The following is a 20296-nucleotide window of genomic DNA, read 5'->3' on the forward strand; positions in this document are numbered from 1 at the left end:
GTAAATAGTGTTATTATTGAAACTAAATTTTTATAAAAATTATCATATTTATTATTATAACTATCATTATTATTATTATTAGAATTATTATTATTATTATTATTATGATTTTAATAATTACTATTATCATTAGTATTATTATGAATATTACTAATATTAATATTATTATCATTATGAATTTTACCATTTTAGTATTATTATCATTATTATGAGTATGTTTAATATTATTAATATTATGAAAATACTACAAATTATTAATATTTTTGTAAATATTAACAGTATTATCGTTTTATAAGTATTAGAGTTATTATCATAAGTATTATTAATAGGATCATCGTTTTTAGTAGTAAAAATATTAAAAATCATTATCATTATAATCGAATACAATTTTTATTACTAATATTAATATTATATATTATCATGTATATAAAGTTATACTTATAAGTAATATTACATAGAAGTATGAATTAATTATATTAACAATCTTATATAAATATTCTTATATATATATATATATATATATATATATATATATATATATATATATATATATATATATATATATATACTATATAAATAATAATCAGTTTTCAAACATATATACAAATTAAATAAATAATATATAAAGTTATAATATATGAAATTGTTCAATTACGAATATGTATTTTAATATATATATATGAATGATATAGGTTCGTGAATCCGAGGCCAACCTTACACTTGTTCAATGATGTTATATGTATTTTTACTACGAAATACAGTATGGTGAGTTTCATTTGCTCCCTTTTACTCATTACATTTTTGGGCTGAGAATACATGCACTGTTTTAATAACTGTTTTACAATATTTATATGCGGGAGTTTCATTTGATTCCCTTTTTACTCATTACATTTTTGAGCTGAGAATACATGCAAATGCTTTATTAACTGTTTTACAATATTTATATGCGTGAGTTTCATTTGCTCCCTTTTTAAATGCTTTTGCAATATATATTTTGGGACTGAGAATACATGCGCTGCTTTATAAATGTTTGACGTGATAGACACAAGTACTTAAAACTACATTCTATGGCTGAATTATCGAAATCGAATATGCCCCTTTTTATTAAGTCTGGTAATCTAAGAATTAGGGAACAGACACCCTAATTGACGCGAATCCTAAAGATAGATCTATCGGGCCCAACAAGCCCCATCCAAAGTACCGGATGCTTTAGTGCTTCGAAATTTATATCATGTCCGATGGAGGATCCCGGAATGATGGGGATATTCTTATATGCATATTGTGAATGTCGATTACCAGGTGTTCAATCCATATGAATGATATTTTTGTCTCTACGCATGGGACGTATATTTATGAGAAATGAAAATCTTGTGGTCTATTAAATGATGGAAATGATTATTTATGTTAAACTAATGAACTCACCAACCTTTTGGTTGACACTTTAAAGCATGTCTATTCTCAGGTACGAAAGAAATCTTCCGCTGTGCAATTGCTCATTTAAAAAATATTACTTGGAGTCATTCATGACATATTTCAAAAGATGTTGCATTCGAGTCATCGGGTTCATCAAGATTATTATTTAGACAATTATAGTTGAATATATTAAGAAATGATTTGCATGTCATCAATGTTTGATATAAAGCAAGTTTGTCTTTTAAAAACGAATGCAATGTTTGTAAAATGTATCATATAGAGGTCAAGTACCTCACGATGTAACTAACTATTGTGAATCGTTTGTAATCAATATGGACTTTGTCCGGATGGATTAGGACGGGTTCTTTCAGTTGGTATCAGAGCAGAGGTCTTAGCGAACCAGGTCTGCATTAGTGTGTCTAACTGATAAGTCGTTAGGAGGCATTAGTGAGTCTGGACTTCGACCGTGTCTGCATTTCAAAAGTTTTGCTTATCATTTTTGTCGGAAAATCATCTACTTATCATCCTTAGAAAATTACCTGCTTATCATTCCTAGTCTAGACACATATTACTACTGCATTGATTGCATGAATAGTGTATAGATAAATTCATATCTTAGCGTATCTGACAATTCATATCTTAGCGTATCTGACAATTCATATCTTAGCGTATCTGTTACTGTAGACCTTGCCTGATATCTCTCGTAAATTTCTCCTTAATTTAAGGGATCCTGGTACTATATATATCTATGCAATTTATGCATTGAGAATACCATCCAACCATCAATCGCTGTCACTAAATTCTTTGTACCAAAAACCTTTCCTGAGATCGCGTAAGATGGCCTCTACGAATCGACCAAGTTCCTCTGACTCTGAAGATAGCGTGACAGGAGCACACCAACCAATCAACTACCGTGATTACTGGAGAAAATGGGGGTGGGTTCGCGACATACTCACCCTATGGAGAAGGGAAGAAGGTACTCCATATCATGAATCGAATCTACCACCTAACCTTGGAGTACTCGACCCGCTCACCGGCGAACCTGTTCGCAACACCGTTTATACCCTTTTTGCTAGAATTTTTCGTCTTGAGACTACCATTAACGGAACTAGAGAAGATATCCAATCACTACCTTACACTGATAACCAACCAGGATTAGTAGAAGAAGTTAAAGAACTCTGAGCTCGAGTGTTAACTTTAGAGAGCACAGTACACAGATTGTAAGCACCAGCAGTATCACCAACACCAGTCACATCACCAACCTTAGCACCAATAGCATTAGTACCACCAACAACAACATCCGCATCACCAGCTTTGACATCTCATTCTGTACCTCGAGTATAATCGTCGTTCTATATGATGTTCTACATCATTTATCTTCGTTCGACATGATGATTATGTAAACTCTAATGTTTTAGAGATTATATATTCTTGTTCAAACGGTAAATCAAATAAATTTAATAACATACTGACTCATTAAATCCATGATTACATCTGAAGAAAATATATATGTATATATATTTTCATAAAGATTGTAATTAAAAATTCTTGTGTACAAACTGGTAATGGTGGAAATATTTTAACGGGTAGGTAATACCCGAGGAATATTTAGATCTCACATTAATAGGTTACACTGTACATTTTTTTTGAAGCTAATTCAACGGTCATTTATTATCCTACTTACATCCACCGATATACAAGCCTGATTCACCACAGAATAACCATATCCATCCAATTTCATATTTGGATTTTGATTTATCAAAAATCAAGTGGCATAATGAAGGAAACATTTGACAAAATAAAATTTGTTAGAAACAAACAAATTAACTATGAGAAATTTTGTTAAGAATCCACGCTAACTGTTCCGAGCTAATTGTTCCCAGCTAACTAATTACACTTTATTTATCGCAATTTAATTATCGCAATTTACATTCTCACAATTTTATTTATCGTCATTTAATTTCTATATTTATTTTATGCACTTTAAATATCGGGTCACGATACGTATTAATTAATTCGAATATTATATATTAAACTATATATGAATTATTGAATTGCTAACTGTGGACTATCAACTGAGGACTACCAACATTGGACAATTAAAATGAATTAAAATATTGATTATAACATATGAAACTAAACAATTCTTCAAGTTTGCCACTTGATTTCATTTTAAACCTCATTGTATCTCGACAATTACAATCTGCATTCAAACCTTTCATGATTCTTGAAAACACCTTAATCAATAGGATGAATCAACTGCACTTCATCTACGGAAGGAAAGATTTATGCATATAGTTATGCACCAGAGAAACTCTCAGCAACTGAGTAAAAGTTTAACACGTAGCCGCGTCAAATCCTTTGGCATTTATTAGCAAAAATAACTTTGCGATCCCTTTTCAAAGTAGCAAATTTTGTCACAGCTCCAGCAAGTCAACTTTGACTTTTCATTCGAAGTAGCCTTACTATAATCATGAGATATACAATTACCCTTTTGATAATGGAGAATTCTTTTATATTCCACCATATTACCAGAAGACGTACCAACAACCTCGTTGTTTTTAGCTTAAATCTCTCTGACAAATCATTATAATTATTCATTGAAACCCTATCATGTACTCATCCGCATCTTGTAACGAGAACTGCCATAACAGTTACCGAGAATCAGCAATCAGTACTTTGAAAACTCACAGCATATCTACATCAACAGTTATATGTATGACATTTATCTCTTAGAATTATGATCTCTTATTCTGAAATTCTGAGAAGCACTCAGTCACAAATCAATACTCTGAATGTTGAAAAAGTTGAATGAAGCAGCAGAAACCATAGCCAACCGTAAAACGACCTTAATCATCGAAAGTTTGATGATAAAGAATAGTATGTTGGAAAAACTCAGAAAAGTTGGAACTAGAAAACGGATTGAGCTAACCACGAAGAAGACCAAGGACAAATACAAGGACCATACCCTGTATTCAAAGAATCCAGATAATTCTGGATCCGTTGAAATCTTTAGAGAATATCTTGCTCCGAAGTCATGTTAAAATCTTGCGGAAAATCTTTCTCCATCAACCGTCGAACTTTGAAATTTTAAAATATCATCATCAATATCTTTGATATTTCTGAGGATATTTTCATAAATATTATCGCCCAAAATTATATACCTCTTCGTGCTACCCATGTATCATTAAATTGGAAACATTCAATAGAAAAATTTAGTACCTGAAGGCGGATTATCCGAAACTATGAAGGAAACCGTGGACAAATCACAAAGAATAAGTTTGACTTCAAAGAATCTAAATGATTCAATATCTGCTGAAGTCTTTAGCGAATATCTTGCTCGTTACTCTAAACCCTTGCAGACAATAGTCTCCATCATTCACTGATCTTAGATATTCAAAGATATTATCGTATCTTTCATAATAAATATTCTCCATATTTTTGAAGATATTTTCATAACTATTCTTATCTGAAATCATTAATCTATTCGTACTCTCAGTGTTACATCATATAGAAACTATTAGTTTCTATATTCTGTAAACTTTCGAGTTTAAAATATGAATGTTATTGAAGTAATGTTGGGAACTGATGCATGAGTTAGTATAATATAATGATACTTGATCAACGTGATTATATTACAGTAAGTCATGCTGAGTTTCTAATGAAACGTGATGATTCTCAGTACCATCATCATGTGCCATGTTACATAACTCTTTCATTCTACTTAACTTCTGAACAAATCAAGAAAATGTATTCTTGAAGGTTCTATCTTCCGTGATGTTGATAAATTTGAAAATCAAATCGTGCTATCACGTTCCTTCCTGCTTAGAATATTATAATCATTCGAAACACTATAACTACGAATTCTGGACCATTATTTGCTTGACTTGAAGTCGGGAAGAGAAAACAAAAGCATAGAGCTTTGAAATATAAGAGAAAATATAAAACCCAACAACAACCCAGAAATTACAAACCGTATATATCAATGCATATAGCAACATAAAGACATGGGAGAACTAAAAACATTATAAACCCAAGGGTATAGTAGAAGTAAATAGATTCTTCTGGTGGCAGATTAAAAAGAAGAATGACAGATATGAAAGTTAAGAGGATATCAAGGATCAGGATGGGATGGAGCATATTGGTAAATACTTTAAAGTATGAATCAAGAGAGAAAGAATAAAAGGCATGAGTTATGGAAGATAAGGAAAAGAAGGGGGTGGATTTATTGTGAAATATCCGACAGATCAATCGAAACAGATTATTGTATTTAATCAAAGAAGATCTTGATTTCCTTAATCGGCGAAGAACCAAATCTTATTACGAAAATCTTCTTTAAATCCCATGAATTCCGGAAATCAATCATAACTACGTCATCGATTAAAACGATTCTACATTTATTCATTTCGCTCTTTTACAATAGCTTCACTCATACGCTTCGAGAAATCGAATTATTTTATCCATATTTCTTAATCATGATAAAACTCTATGTATTAGCTTATATTCATCATAATAACATTCTTACTGTTAGCCATGACGACCTCTATCAAATTTCGGGACGAAATTTCTTTTAACGGGTAGGTACTGTGATGACCCGGGAATTTTCGACCAAATTTAAACTCAATCTTTATATAATTTCGACACGATAAGCAAAGTCTGTAATGGTAAGTCTCAAAATGTTGGAACTATGTTCATATAATCAATTGCTCTTTGACCGTGCCCGACGATTCATGAACCATTATGTGTAGGTAAATATATAAATAAATACATATAAAGATAAAAGTGTATATATGATATTTTGAGTTAATAAAATAAACTTTAATTAATTGGGATTAAATATATAAAATAATAAACAATTAAGTATTAATATAAATAAATATATACATGATATTATTATGATATATATGATTGCTATTAACAATTATATTGTAATATATGTAAAACATATAAATATTAAATAATCAATAAATGTTAAATATTATACAATTGATAAATTGTAATATTAATATATAAAATATAATTAAAAGTTTAATTACAGATATTATCTTAGTATGATTATTACTATTAATATTGATATCAGTATTATGAATTAAATTATATTGTGAAATTTGATACATTTAATTTGTTGTAGTTAATATTGTTATCATTGTTAACATCATTATTATTATTAGTAGTGAAGTTATAATTTTAGTTATTATGATTAATATTAGTATTGTTAAATATTATTACTAAGATTATCATTAAAGATTATTGTTATTATTATTACAAATTATTATTATTATCATTATTATGTATTTTTTATCATTAATATAATAATAATTATTATTAATATATTTATTAATTATTAATATTAATTTCTTAATCTTAAAAATCAGAAAGTGGAGTACGATTCACTGCATCTGATTTCTTTCTTGCTTGCTAAATCCAAATGATCAAATCAATAATCACATATAGACAAAATATGTTAGGAAACACTTTGACAAAGCAAATTAAAATCTCCTTTAGCTGTTACACGTCCCCATCTACTGAAATTTTTCTTTTATTTTCTTGTTCTACACAAGATTCGTTGTCGACTGAATCACATTTTATAAATCAATTATTCATTCACTTATTATTAACAAATTCATTTTCATCTCCACTCCCAAAACTTCATTTGCTGGTTTCTTCTGTTTTCTTACTCAATCGAAACAGACCATCATCATCAATATGATTAACAAGATCATTGCAAATGTTTGAATCATCAATCAATCGTCGGACATGCTGCTAGACAATTTCTGTTTTAGACCAAAAACCCTACAACACCCATCACTTTATTATCTCTTCTAAACTCAAATCACCACCTATAACCGACACTCTCTATTTTTTTTTATCGTGAACAAATCTCAATCACCTATTACCTCCATTGACAACCTTCCACCACCATGACCCATTGCCACCATCCTACGTGAAACACCAAGAATCACCTTAGATTTCGGCTATGCTTGATCACCATTTTCCTCTATCTCTCTTCTCTCTCTACAACTCTTCATCATAACCGCCACCACTTTAGTCCAATCATCACCATGACTGCAAATTGTTTCTGCTCATGTGTCATGATTCAACCACCACAACCACGCTGCAATCCATCTTCTTCAAATCTCTCTCTCCTCTTTTAATCGTGAGTCACCATCAAACGTGTATAATAATCACGCTGTTAAAGTATTCAAAACCACTGCAACTCTTTTCTGTTTCTTCTTCCATTTACCTTTTGCAAGTAAACCAAGATCGTTGCCAATATGTACCTGCTATATTCTGTTGGGTTGAAACGTAAGGAAACTGAATGAAGATAAACAAATCGTTTTGTTTGATAGGTGCAATTTAAATACATAAAAAGAAGATTGAAGGTCGACGAAGTGGACAATGTCTTAGATTCTAAATTCCACTCACAATCTCCTTATTTTTTTTATTCAGTCGATGTATACATCTGCCGACAAGAGAACCCACCCACTAATTTCTGTTGACTAATTTAATTCACAGAACTTTATAAAAGTGCAGCTAAATTGTCTGTTAGATTATGATAAGATCACGATAGAGATTTTGTCAAGATGGGCTAATATTGGGCTGCTATGTTCTATTTATAAAAGGGCCGTATACCTAATCAAGTTGTTAACCCAAGATCCAACAAAGATTGTTGAAAGCCGCTGCTGTATGTCTTGCCCCATTTATATTTTTTTTTCTATTGCTACTAGAGTTAAAACATGAAGGATTTGTGGTGACATGAAATAGAGAAACTGTGATAGTATATGACGAGGATAGTAATGATATACGGTTGATGATAATCAACAATTACGCTAATGATGGACGATGGGGGATCGTGATTTTATGTGGTGATGGCGGGATAAATGACAATAATAATGTAAGGGTATGACGATAATGAGTTAGGATGTTACATTGCATAACATGATAAAAATAAGTGATAAAGTCTGTATGAAGAAGAGGTTATAATCGATTTGTTTTGGAGAAGATAAGGATATCCGAAATAAGCTTTAATAGATTTAAGTGTGATTTAAAAACAGATATGATGGATTAGAGGGATGGTTTGGAGTGTGTGCAGTTAACCTAGAGGTCTTGAGTTCGAGACCTGGATGAGGCATTTTTTTTTTCCGAATATTGGAGGTAGTTTTCAAATTTTGTCTTCAATTTATTATTATTATTATTATTATTATTATTATTATTATTATTATTATTATTATTATTATTATTATTATTATTATTATTATTATCATTTTTAATGAAAGTAGTGTTATTATTGAAACTAAATTTTTATAAAAATTATCATATTTATTATTAGAACTATCATTATTAGAATTATTAGAATTATTATTATTATTATTATGATTTTAATTATTACTATTATCATTAGTATTATTATGAATATTACTAATATTATTATTATTATCATTATGAATTTTACCATTTTAGTATTATTATCATTATTATGAGTATGTTTAATATTATTAATATTATGAAAATACTACAAATTATTAATATTTTCGTAAATATTAGCAGTATTATCGTTTTATAAGTATTAGAGTTATTATCATAAGTATTATTAATAGGATCATCGTTTTTAGTAGTAAAAATATTAAAAATCATTATCATTATAATCGAATACAATTTTTATTACTAATATTAATATTATATATTATCATGTATATAAAGTTATACTTATAAGTAATATTACATAGAAGTATGAATTAATTATATTAACAATCTTATATAAATATTCATATATATATATATATATATATATATATATATATATATATATATATATATATATATATATATATATATATATGTAACTATATAAATAATAATCAGTTTTCAAACATATATACAAATTAAATAAATAATATATAAAGTTATAATATATGAAATTGTTCAATTACGAATATGTGTTTTAATATATATATATGAATGATATAGGTTCGTGAATCCGAGGCCAACCTTACACTTGTTCAATGATGTTATATGTATTTTTACTACGAAATACAGTATGGTGAGTTTCATTTGCTCCCTTTTACTCATTACATTTTTGGACTGAGAATACATGCACTGTTTTAATAACTGTTTTACAATATTTATATGCGGGAGTTTCATTTGATTCCCTTTTTACTCATTACATTTTTGAGCTGAGAATACATGCAAATGCTTTATTAACTGTTTTACAATATTTATATGTGTGAGTTTCATTTGCTCCCTTTTTAAATGCTTTTGCAATATATATTTTGGGACTGAGAATACATGCGCTGCTTTATAAATGTTTGACGTGATAGACACAAGTACTTAAAACTACATTCTATGGATGAATTATCGAAATCGAATATGCCCCTTTTTATTAAGTCTGGTAATCTAAAAATTAGGGAACAGACACCCTAATTGACGCGAATCCTAAAGATAGATCTATCGGGCCCAACAAGCCCCATCCAAAGTACCGGATGCTTTAGTGCTTCGAAATTTATATCATGTCCGATGGAGGATCCCGGAATGATGGGGATATTCTTATATGCATATTGTGAATGTCGATTACCAGGTGTTCAATCCATATGAATGATATTTTTGTCTCTACGCATGGGACGTATATTTATGAGAAATGAAAATCTTGTGGTCTATTAAATGATGGAAATGATTATTTATGTTAAACTAATGAACTCACCAACCTTTTGGTTGATACTTTAAAGCATGTCTATTCTCAGGTACGAAAGAAATCTTCCACTGTGCAATTGCTCATTTAAAAAATATTACTTGGAGTCATTCATGACATATTTCAAAAGATGTTGCATTCGAGTCGTCGGGTTCATCAAGATTATTATTTAGACAATTATAGTTGAATATATTAAGAAATGATTTGCATGTCATCAATGTTCGATATAAAGCAAGTTTGTCTTTTAAAAACGAATGCAATGTTTGTAAAATGTATCATATAGAGGTCAAGTACCTTGCGATGTAACTAACTATTGTGAATCGTTTGTAATCGATATGGACTTTGTCCGGATGGATTAGGACGGGTTCTTTCACTACATGCTTGTTTAAACCTACTTGCTTCTATACATGCTTGAAATTGGTAGAACTAGTAGAGTAATGTTGGTACTTTAGGATAGTGTTGCATGATATACTAAGTCTTCTGTTCATTACATGTTATATCATACATTCATGCTATACTATTAATTAACTTTGATATGTGGTGGTTCATACGCACTTTTGATCTTACATGATCTCTAATGATCACATATATTGGTCAAAGTGCTCGCTCCACTATCTTAGTTATGTATGATGCACAATGATTCTTATGCTTTCTATATATTATTTTATGTGTGCACTAACCCTTGATTGAAGGTTTGTCTAGCTCGTTGAGTTCATATGATTTCTTACTTGGTCTTATGACTATGTATGTTTCAAGGGGGATCAATACTGTTCAAGGGGAAGCATTACTCTAGGGCGCGCTTAGTTCCAGGGGGAGCTAACCTTTTTGCTTCGACAAAAGGGAGAGAAAGTGTATGGTAAGTGACGTTAACACTTATGTCGGCTTACATAACTAAGCACTTACCTATATGTTTGTCATCATCAAAAAAGGAGGGAATGTTGGTTAATGATCCAATGATAATATTCAAAAGTTAATCACTTTGTTTTGATGATGACACAAAAGAGATAAGTGCTTAATCATATGTAAGACGACATGAGTTCATAAGCCTACACTATCTCTAGCAAAAGACCAATGCATAAATAAACATCTTGGTAAAAGTGGTACGCGGCTGCACCACGGTCGACCGTGAACCTGACCGTGTGTGTCCTGTACCAACGAATTTAAGTTTTTCTAAAACTATCAATCTACGGCCAACCTCACCGTCAACCGCAGTTCGACCGCAGTTTTCACTGTAACCAAATTCAACCTCTTTGAGTTAGACCACTTTGAGGCATCTGTAATTTACAAAAAAAATTTAAACATACTTATAATAGTTGCCTTCTTTGATTTCAAAAGAATTTTGAACCAAAAGATGTTAATCTTGATTAATGACACCTTAATGACAATTTAACTTGAAATAAGATTAAACACATAAGTGTTATATCTTTTTATACTATTACATAATGTCATTTAAACATACTAATAATGGTCATTAAAGTCCCAATTAAAGAGGTGCTCTCCCATTAGTTTTAAGTACCATTGTATGTATGTAAATGTAATTAGTTCAAGCTAGTCAAGGTTGTAACAAGGATCATTAAGTTCCAACTAGATTCAAACTAGTTCATTTGAGATGTAACAATGTTCCAAAGTGCAAGGCACTTCCATCAAAGAAAATACAAGTTAGTGAAGACATGGGTATGAGGTTTGGAATGTAGTGATGTATCTTTGTGATTAGTGCAACTAGTCAGAGTGTTCTCAAACTAGTTCAATGGAGTTGTAACAAGGTTCCAATAGGCAAGATACTTCCATCAAAGATGAAGACAAGGGTTTAAAGATTTGGGGAATGAAGTTTGGATGCTAGTGGTTTGCCAAGGGACAAAAATCCGCATTTACCTTTTAAGGAAATCAATAACAATGGTCAAGTACATTGGACTTTCTTCTTTAGCTAACACATGTCAACCTCCATGCATATGTCCAAGATCAAAGGGGTAACGAAGTTAACTTCTAGGTGTATTAAGCATATTTTGAAGGCTCTTTATTAGGTAAAGAAGCCAAAAATTCAAAGAAAAAGGAGCTCCAACGGATACGTTGAAATGCTGACAGAAGTTGTACGGCTGCCTGCAAGGTCGACCGTGGTTCGACCGCAGTTTTGTCTGTCAATATTTTCTTGGAATATAAATATACCACTTTGCCAGAATAGAAGACCACCTCTTTCCAACATTCTTTCAAAGTTATATCTACTGATCTCCCAAGCCTCAAGCACATATCAATGGAGAGATTATAAGAGAGAAAGAGAGATTCTACTTACACTAAGTAGAATTGAAATGTAAACTTTGTACTTATCATTTGTATCTTTAAGTTTACTTTATAAGACACTTCCTTAGGAGGTCAAGGAAGTTAGATAGTTCTTATGATAGGAAACACCATCTTACTTAATGATTCAACTTCCTTAAAGGAATCTAGTGTGATGACCCGGAAATTTTCGACCAAATTTAAACTTAATCTTTACATAAGTTCGACACGATAAGAAAAGTCTGTAATGTTGAGCCACAAATTTCCTGAACTGTTTTCTTGCATTCATTTAACATCGACCATTTTCGACGATTCACGAACATTTGTTTATAAATAAATATGTATATATATATATATAGATAAATAAATATAAGTGCAAATATATATAATAATATGAAATAAAATAATATATTAGATAATAATAATGTATATTATATATATAGGACTTCTAAACGTAATCAAAATTATATATTGTAATAGATATATATATATATAAATATTGAATATATGTTATTATAAATATTATGTAACAATTAAATATCACATGATTAATAATATGTAATCTACTAAATTATAAGTTGTTATAGTAATAATTTTCAATATTAATATAAAAATTAGTATTATTGATAATATAATATATAGGTATAGAAATTAAAACATGTAACATGATATTACTTGTATTATTATTAAATAAGAATAACTTATATACAACTATACAATTATATACAGATATATAAAATCAATACAGATTTATATATATGGATATTAGGACTAACTAAATAAAAGCATATATATATTTACATATGCATGTAATTTTTTTTTTCTTTTTATTTTATCTGTTACTCATTTGCTTTAAACTTCTGTTGATCTGTGAACCTTGGTCGATCCTTTTCTCACAAGAAAACAACTTAAACAAATTATTAGAGCAACTACTTCATCAATTACAGAAAACACAATCCACCAAATACTGAAAGACGAATATTTTTTTTAAACAGAACAAGAGGTACAGCTTGTTTATTTTTTTTTTATTTCTCTGTTCTTCACCAAATATACCAAAGGCTCGAATCTGTAATCTTTTTAAAAATCTATTAATACAATCTTATTAGAATCCTTATACTCAATCTATCTGCAAATTTATAGATTCCAATTCTTCATATTCATCAAGAATTCTTGAGTCAAAGTTTTTGAATAAAAAAAGTCAAACAGTTGATCTTCATGAAATTCGTGTTATATGTAATGATTTCAGCTAAATTGATAATTTATAAAGTTTTTAGGAGTGATTTGTAACACAATTTATATTGAAACTTTTATCCAAAACGCACTTGGTAGATAAATCAATTTTTTTTATATCAGCGTCGAACATAGCATATGGCTGGGTTATATATAATATTTTTTTTTTTACTTTAAGAATTTATTATTTTTGTTATTCCAAGTCTGTTTAATTATCCTAAAACTAGTTAGTTGATTCGTTAATTGATTTGTATTTGATCCCTAGTCGTACAGCCTGAAGAAGATGAAGCAAAATAGGAAAGAAACACTATACGGGTTATATATTTTTGGAAGTGAGTTATATCAGAAAAAGTGCAGTAGCACAACTGGTCTAGGCTTGTTCAATGTATGCGAGAGGTCGAGGGTTCGAGCCCGGTCCAGGGCATTCTTTTTAGAAAAAGCTTATAAAGGGGTATACATTCTTATTTATATTTCTATCATTATTGTTATTAATTATTATTATTATTATGATTATTATTGTTATTGTTATTTTTAGTATTCTAATTATTATTATATGTATCCTAATGGTTATTATTACTATTATCATCAATATAAGTAGTATATCAATTATTATTATTGTTAGTATTATATCATTATTATGATACCAAGAAGATTAAACATGTTAAAAAAAATGCAAACGTATTTAAAAGATGCTATGTTATAAGTTATGAGATGAGATATTATTATATGAGTACATGCAAAAATTATAACTACAAACTATTGTTATAAGAAACTATAGTCATTAGTTTATAAATTAAATACGAAGATTATGATTATTATGACTATGAATATAAAGGTTTTAATAATATAGTTAAGTTTACAAATATAGAAATTTTGGATATATATATTGTTATGGAAACGATTAAAATTCTAATTAAAGTATGTTTTAAAGGAATTATTAGAAGTCTTATAATTATTGTTATCATAATTATCTTTATAAAACTTAGTATTATTATTATCAGTATTAATATCAGAAGTTTCATTAACATTATTATTATCACTTTTATCATTAATATCATATAGTATCAATATTATTACTAATACTAGTATTATTATAAATATTAATTTCATAAACAAATGATCTTCATATAGAAGATATATTTAATATACATAACTTAATTATATTAATATTAAATGATCTTCATATAGAAGATATATTTAATATACATAACTTAATTATATTAATATTACTATATATAAAATAAAGATATAAAGATAAATAATGAAACTTATAAATTATTAAAAATAACAATTACATCACTAATAATAATATATAAATTTTTCGATTATAAATATCCGTTTTAATATATATACAAATGATATAGGTTCGTGAATCCGAGGTCAACCCTGCATTGTTCAGTTGTTCAATGTCGTCATATGTATTTTTACTACAAAATACAGTATGGTGAGTTTCATTTGCTCCCTTTTAAATGCTTTTGCAATATTTATTTTTGGGACTGAGAATTCATGCGTTGATTTTATAAATGTTTTACGAAATAGACACAAGTACTTAAAATTACATTCTATGGTTGGATTATTAACTGAATATCGCCCTTCAAGTCTGGTAACCTAAGAATTTAGGGAAATGGCCCCTGATTGACGCGAATCCTAAAGATAGATCTATGGACCTTGACAAGTCCCATTCGGGGTACGAATGCTTTAGTACTTCGAGATTATTATACAGACGAGAGGTTCTGTTTTGGGGATATTCTATGCATTTAGTTAACGTCGGTTACCAGGTGTTCAATCCATATGAATGATTATTTTGTCTCTATGCATGGGACGTATATTTATGAGAAATGAAAATCTTGTAGTCTATTAAAATGATGGAAATGAATGATTATGATAAACTAATGAACTTACCAACCTTTTGGTTGACACTTTAAAGCATGTTTATTCTCAGGTATGAAAGAAATCTTCCGCTGTGCAATTGCTCATTTTAAAGATATTACTTGGAGTCATTCATGACATATTTCAAAAGACGTTGCATTCGAGTCGTTGAGTTCATCAAGATTATTGTTAAGTAAATTTTAGTTGGATATATTAAGAAATGGTATGCATGCTGTCAACTTTCGAAGTAATGAAAGTTGGTCTTCTAAAAATGAATGCAATATTTGTAAAATTGTATCATATAGAGGTCAAGTACCTCGCTATGTAACCAACTATTGTGAATCGTTTGTAATCGATATGGACTTCGTCCAGATAGATTAGGACGGGTTCCTTCAGTTGGTATCAGAGCGGTGGTCTTAGCGAACCAGGTCTTGCATTAGTGTGTCTAATTGATAGTCGTTAGGATGCATTAGTGAGTCTGAACTTCGACCGTGTCTGCATGTCAAAAGTTTTGCTTATCATTTTTGTCGGAATTCATCTGCTTATCATCCTTAGGGAAATACCTGCTCATTATTCTTAGTCTAGGCACGTTTTACTGCATTAATTGCATGAATAGTGTATAGACAAATCCATATCTTAGCGTATCTGTTACTGTAGACTTTATCTGACACGTTTCCTTAATTTCCTTCGGGATCTACGGGATCTTCTGTACTATATTAGATATTCTATATAATTAGAATATTATCCGATAACTGAAAATTATTTCATATCGAAAATCCTCTAACTGATCATAAGAGATGGATCCTACACCTAGCTTGGATTCCATTAGTTCCGGAAGCAATTTCGAGAGGCGTATTGAAGTAGACTCCGAAGTCAATAAACCCGAAGTGTCTCCACCGTTTAGCTATTTTTCTTTCTGGAGAAGATGGGGATGGGTCCGAGACTTACTCACTCGATGGAGAAGTGAAGAAGGCGAGCCCTACCGTGAACCAAACTTACCTCCTAACATCGGAGAAAATGATGTACTCACCGGTGAACCTATGCGCAACACTGTATTCACCCTTCTTGCTAAAGTTTTCCACCTCGAAGGTCGCATTACTACAATCTCAGAAAATATTCAACCTCTACTTCCGAATACCAATCGAAGGGGAATATTAGAAGAAGTTAGAGAACTTCAAATTGATAATCAAGATCTATCGAATCAGATGAGTGGATGGATAGAAATGATAGAGGGTAGAATAGAAACCCTGACAATAATGGTGCGTGATTTACAAGCTATACTTACTACACCAACATCATCACCAACCTTAGCACCAACAACACTTGTAGCACCGACAGCAATAGTATCACTATCAGCAGCACCAGCAGCATAACCAGTACGAACAACAACATCATCATCACACGTCTCAACCTCGCAATCTATACCTCAAGCATAATCATCGTTCTACGAATCGTTCTACATAAACTATCTTCGTCCTTCATGGTGATTATGTAATCTCTAATGTTTTAGAGATTATGTACTCTAGTTCTAGCCGTAAATCTGATGAGTTTAATATCACATTGACTCATTAAATCCATAATTACGTCTGAAGAGAATATATATGTATATATGTTTTCATAAAGATTGTAATTAAAAAATTTATTGTACAAACTGTTAATGGTGAAAATATTTTAACGGGTAGGTAATACCCGAGAAATATTTAGATTTCGCATTAATAAGTTACACTGTACATTCTTCGAATCTGATTCAACAGTCATTTACTATCCTACTTACAACCACAGCTATATGAATCCGTTCACCACAGAATAATCATTTTTATTCAATTTCATACTTGGATTTTGATCTATCAGAATTCAACAAGTGGCATAATGAAGAAAACATTGTACAAAATAAAATTTGTTAGAGACAAACAAATTAACTATGAGAAATTCTGTTAAGAATCCACGCTAACAAAATCCTAGCTAACTGTTCATAGCTAACTGATTACATTTTATTTATCGCAATTTATTTATCGCAATTTAATTATCGCAATTTATTTTATCGCAATTTAATTCTCGCAATTTTATTTATCGTCATTTAATTTCTGTTATTTATTTTACGCACTTTAAATATCGGGACACGTATACAAGGTTTTGACATATCATATTCACGCATCTATATATATTATTTGGAATCACCATAGACACTCTATATGCAGTAATGATCGAGTTCTCTATACAGGGTTGAGGTTGATTCTACAATAATATATATAGTTTGAGTTGTGATCGAGTCTGAGACATGTACAAGGGTCACGATACGTATTAATTAATTCGAATATTATATATTAAATTATATATGAATTATTGGACTGTTAACTGTGGATTATCGACTGTGGACTAATGACATTGGACAATTAAAATGAATTAAAATATTGATTATAATATATGAAACTAAATAATTCTTCAAGTTTGCCACTTGATTTCATTTTAAATGCCATTTGTATCTTGATAATTCTAATCTGCGTTCAAACCTTTCAAGATTCTTGAAAACACCTCAATCGAGAGGATGAACCAACCGCACTTCATCTACGGAAGAAAAGATTAATGCATATAGTTATGCACCTGAAAACACTCGGAACCTGCGTGAATGTTAAAAACGTATATGTGTTAACTCTTTTAGCATTATTATTACCAAAAATAACTTTACAAATCCTTTTCAAGGTAGCAAATTTTATCACAGCTCCAGCAAATCAACTTTGACTTTTCATTTGGATTAGCCTTATTATAACCGTGATATATAAGTTTACCTTTCGTCATCGTTACCGGAGTACCGTTTATATCTCATTACATTAGCAGTAAACTTACCAGCAACTTCATTACTCATTGACTTAAGTCTCTCTGAAAAACCATTATATTGTTCATTAAAACCCTATCATATACTCATCCGCATCTTGTAATGAGAATTTCCATACCAATTACCGGGAATTAGCAATCAGTATTTTGAAATCTCGCAGCATGTCTACATCAACAGTTATATGTACACAAATAACATTTATTTCTTAGTATTATGATCTTCCATTCTGAAATTCTGATAAGCACCCAGACTACAAATTAATACTCTGAAGGTTGGGAATACTAAGGAAGCAGCAAACTGTAAATGACCTTAATCGTCGGAAGTTTGATGATAAAGAATAGTATGTTGGAAAAGCTCAGAAAAGTTGGAACTGGAAAACGGATTGAGCTAACCACGAAGGAGACCAAGGACAAATACAAGGACCATACCCTATATTCAAAGATTCTAGGTAATTCTGAATCCGATGAAACCTTCAACGAATATCTTGCTCCGGACTCATGTTAAAATCTTGCGGAAAATCTTTCTTCATCAACCATCGAACTTAGAAATTCCTAAATATCATCATGAATATCTTCGATATTTCTGAAGATATTTTCATAAATATTATCGTCCGAAATTATTTATCTCTTAGTGCTATCAGTGTTACATCATATAGAAACTGTTAGTTTCTATATTATGTAAACTTTCAAGCTTAAAATATGAATGTTATTGAAGTAATGTTGGGAACTGATGCATGAGTTAGCATAATATAATGACACTTGATCAACGTGATTATATTACAGTAAGTCATGCTGAGTTTCTAATGGAACGTGATGATTCACAGATCATATCATCATCACGTGCCATGTTACATAACTCTTTCATTCAAATTAACTTCTGAACATATCAAGAAAATAAATTTTTGATAGTTCTATTCTCAGTGATTCTGGTAATTTGACAAATCAATCGTGCTATTACGTTCCTTCTTGTTTAGAACATGATGTTCATTCGAAACTCCATACTTACAAATCCTGGACCGTTACTCGCTTTACCTGAGGTAGAGAAGATAATAGAAAGGCAAAGAGCTCCAAATGATAAGAGAAAATATAAAGCCCAATAACAACACGGAGGTTACAAACCGTGGATATTAATACGAATAGCAATATAAAGACACGGTATAATTAATAATAGTATCACCCCAAGGTAATAATAGAAGTGAATAGATTCCTCCGGTGGTAAATGAAAAAGAAAAAAAAAAGATTGACAGAAATGATAATTAGAAAAATATCAAGGATTAGAACGGGATTAAGCATTTTTATAATCTTTTGGATGTATGAACTAAGAAAGAAAGTATAGGAATGGTGAGAATAATGGAACGGGAGAGCTTAATTTATAATGAAAACATCAGACAGAGTAGTCGAAGCAAATCACCGTATTTATTTATAGAGATCTTCATTTTCTTATTCGCCGAATAATCAAATCTTTTAAATTTCAAAGATTTTCTTTAAATCCCTTGAATTCCAGAATTCAACCATGACTAGTTAAAAGTTATGATGAAACATGTCTTTCTCATTTCACTAGTTGGTGATAGTTTCACTCGTACTCTTCGAGTAATTGAATTATCTTATCCATACTACTCAACAGTAATAAACTCTATTTATCAACTCATATTCGTCATGAAAACATTTTTATTGTTAGCCATGACCACCTCACTCAAATTTCGGGACGAAATTTCTTTAACGGGTAGGTACTGTGATGACCCGGGAATTTTCGACCAAATTTAAACTTAATCTTTACATAAGTTCGACACGATAAGCAAAGTCTGTAATGTTGAGCCACAAATTTCCTGAACTGTTTTCTTGCATTCATTTAACATCGACCATTTCCGACGATTCACGAACATTTGTTTGTAAATAAATATGTATATATATATATATATATATATATAAATAAATATAAGTGAAAATATATATAATAATATGAAATAAAATAATATATTAGATAATAAAAATGTA

Source organism: Rutidosis leptorrhynchoides, chromosome 8 (assembly GCF_046630445.1).
Source record: "Rutidosis leptorrhynchoides isolate AG116_Rl617_1_P2 chromosome 8, CSIRO_AGI_Rlap_v1, whole genome shotgun sequence".
NCBI classification, from domain to species: Eukaryota; Viridiplantae; Streptophyta; class Magnoliopsida; order Asterales; family Asteraceae; genus Rutidosis; species Rutidosis leptorrhynchoides.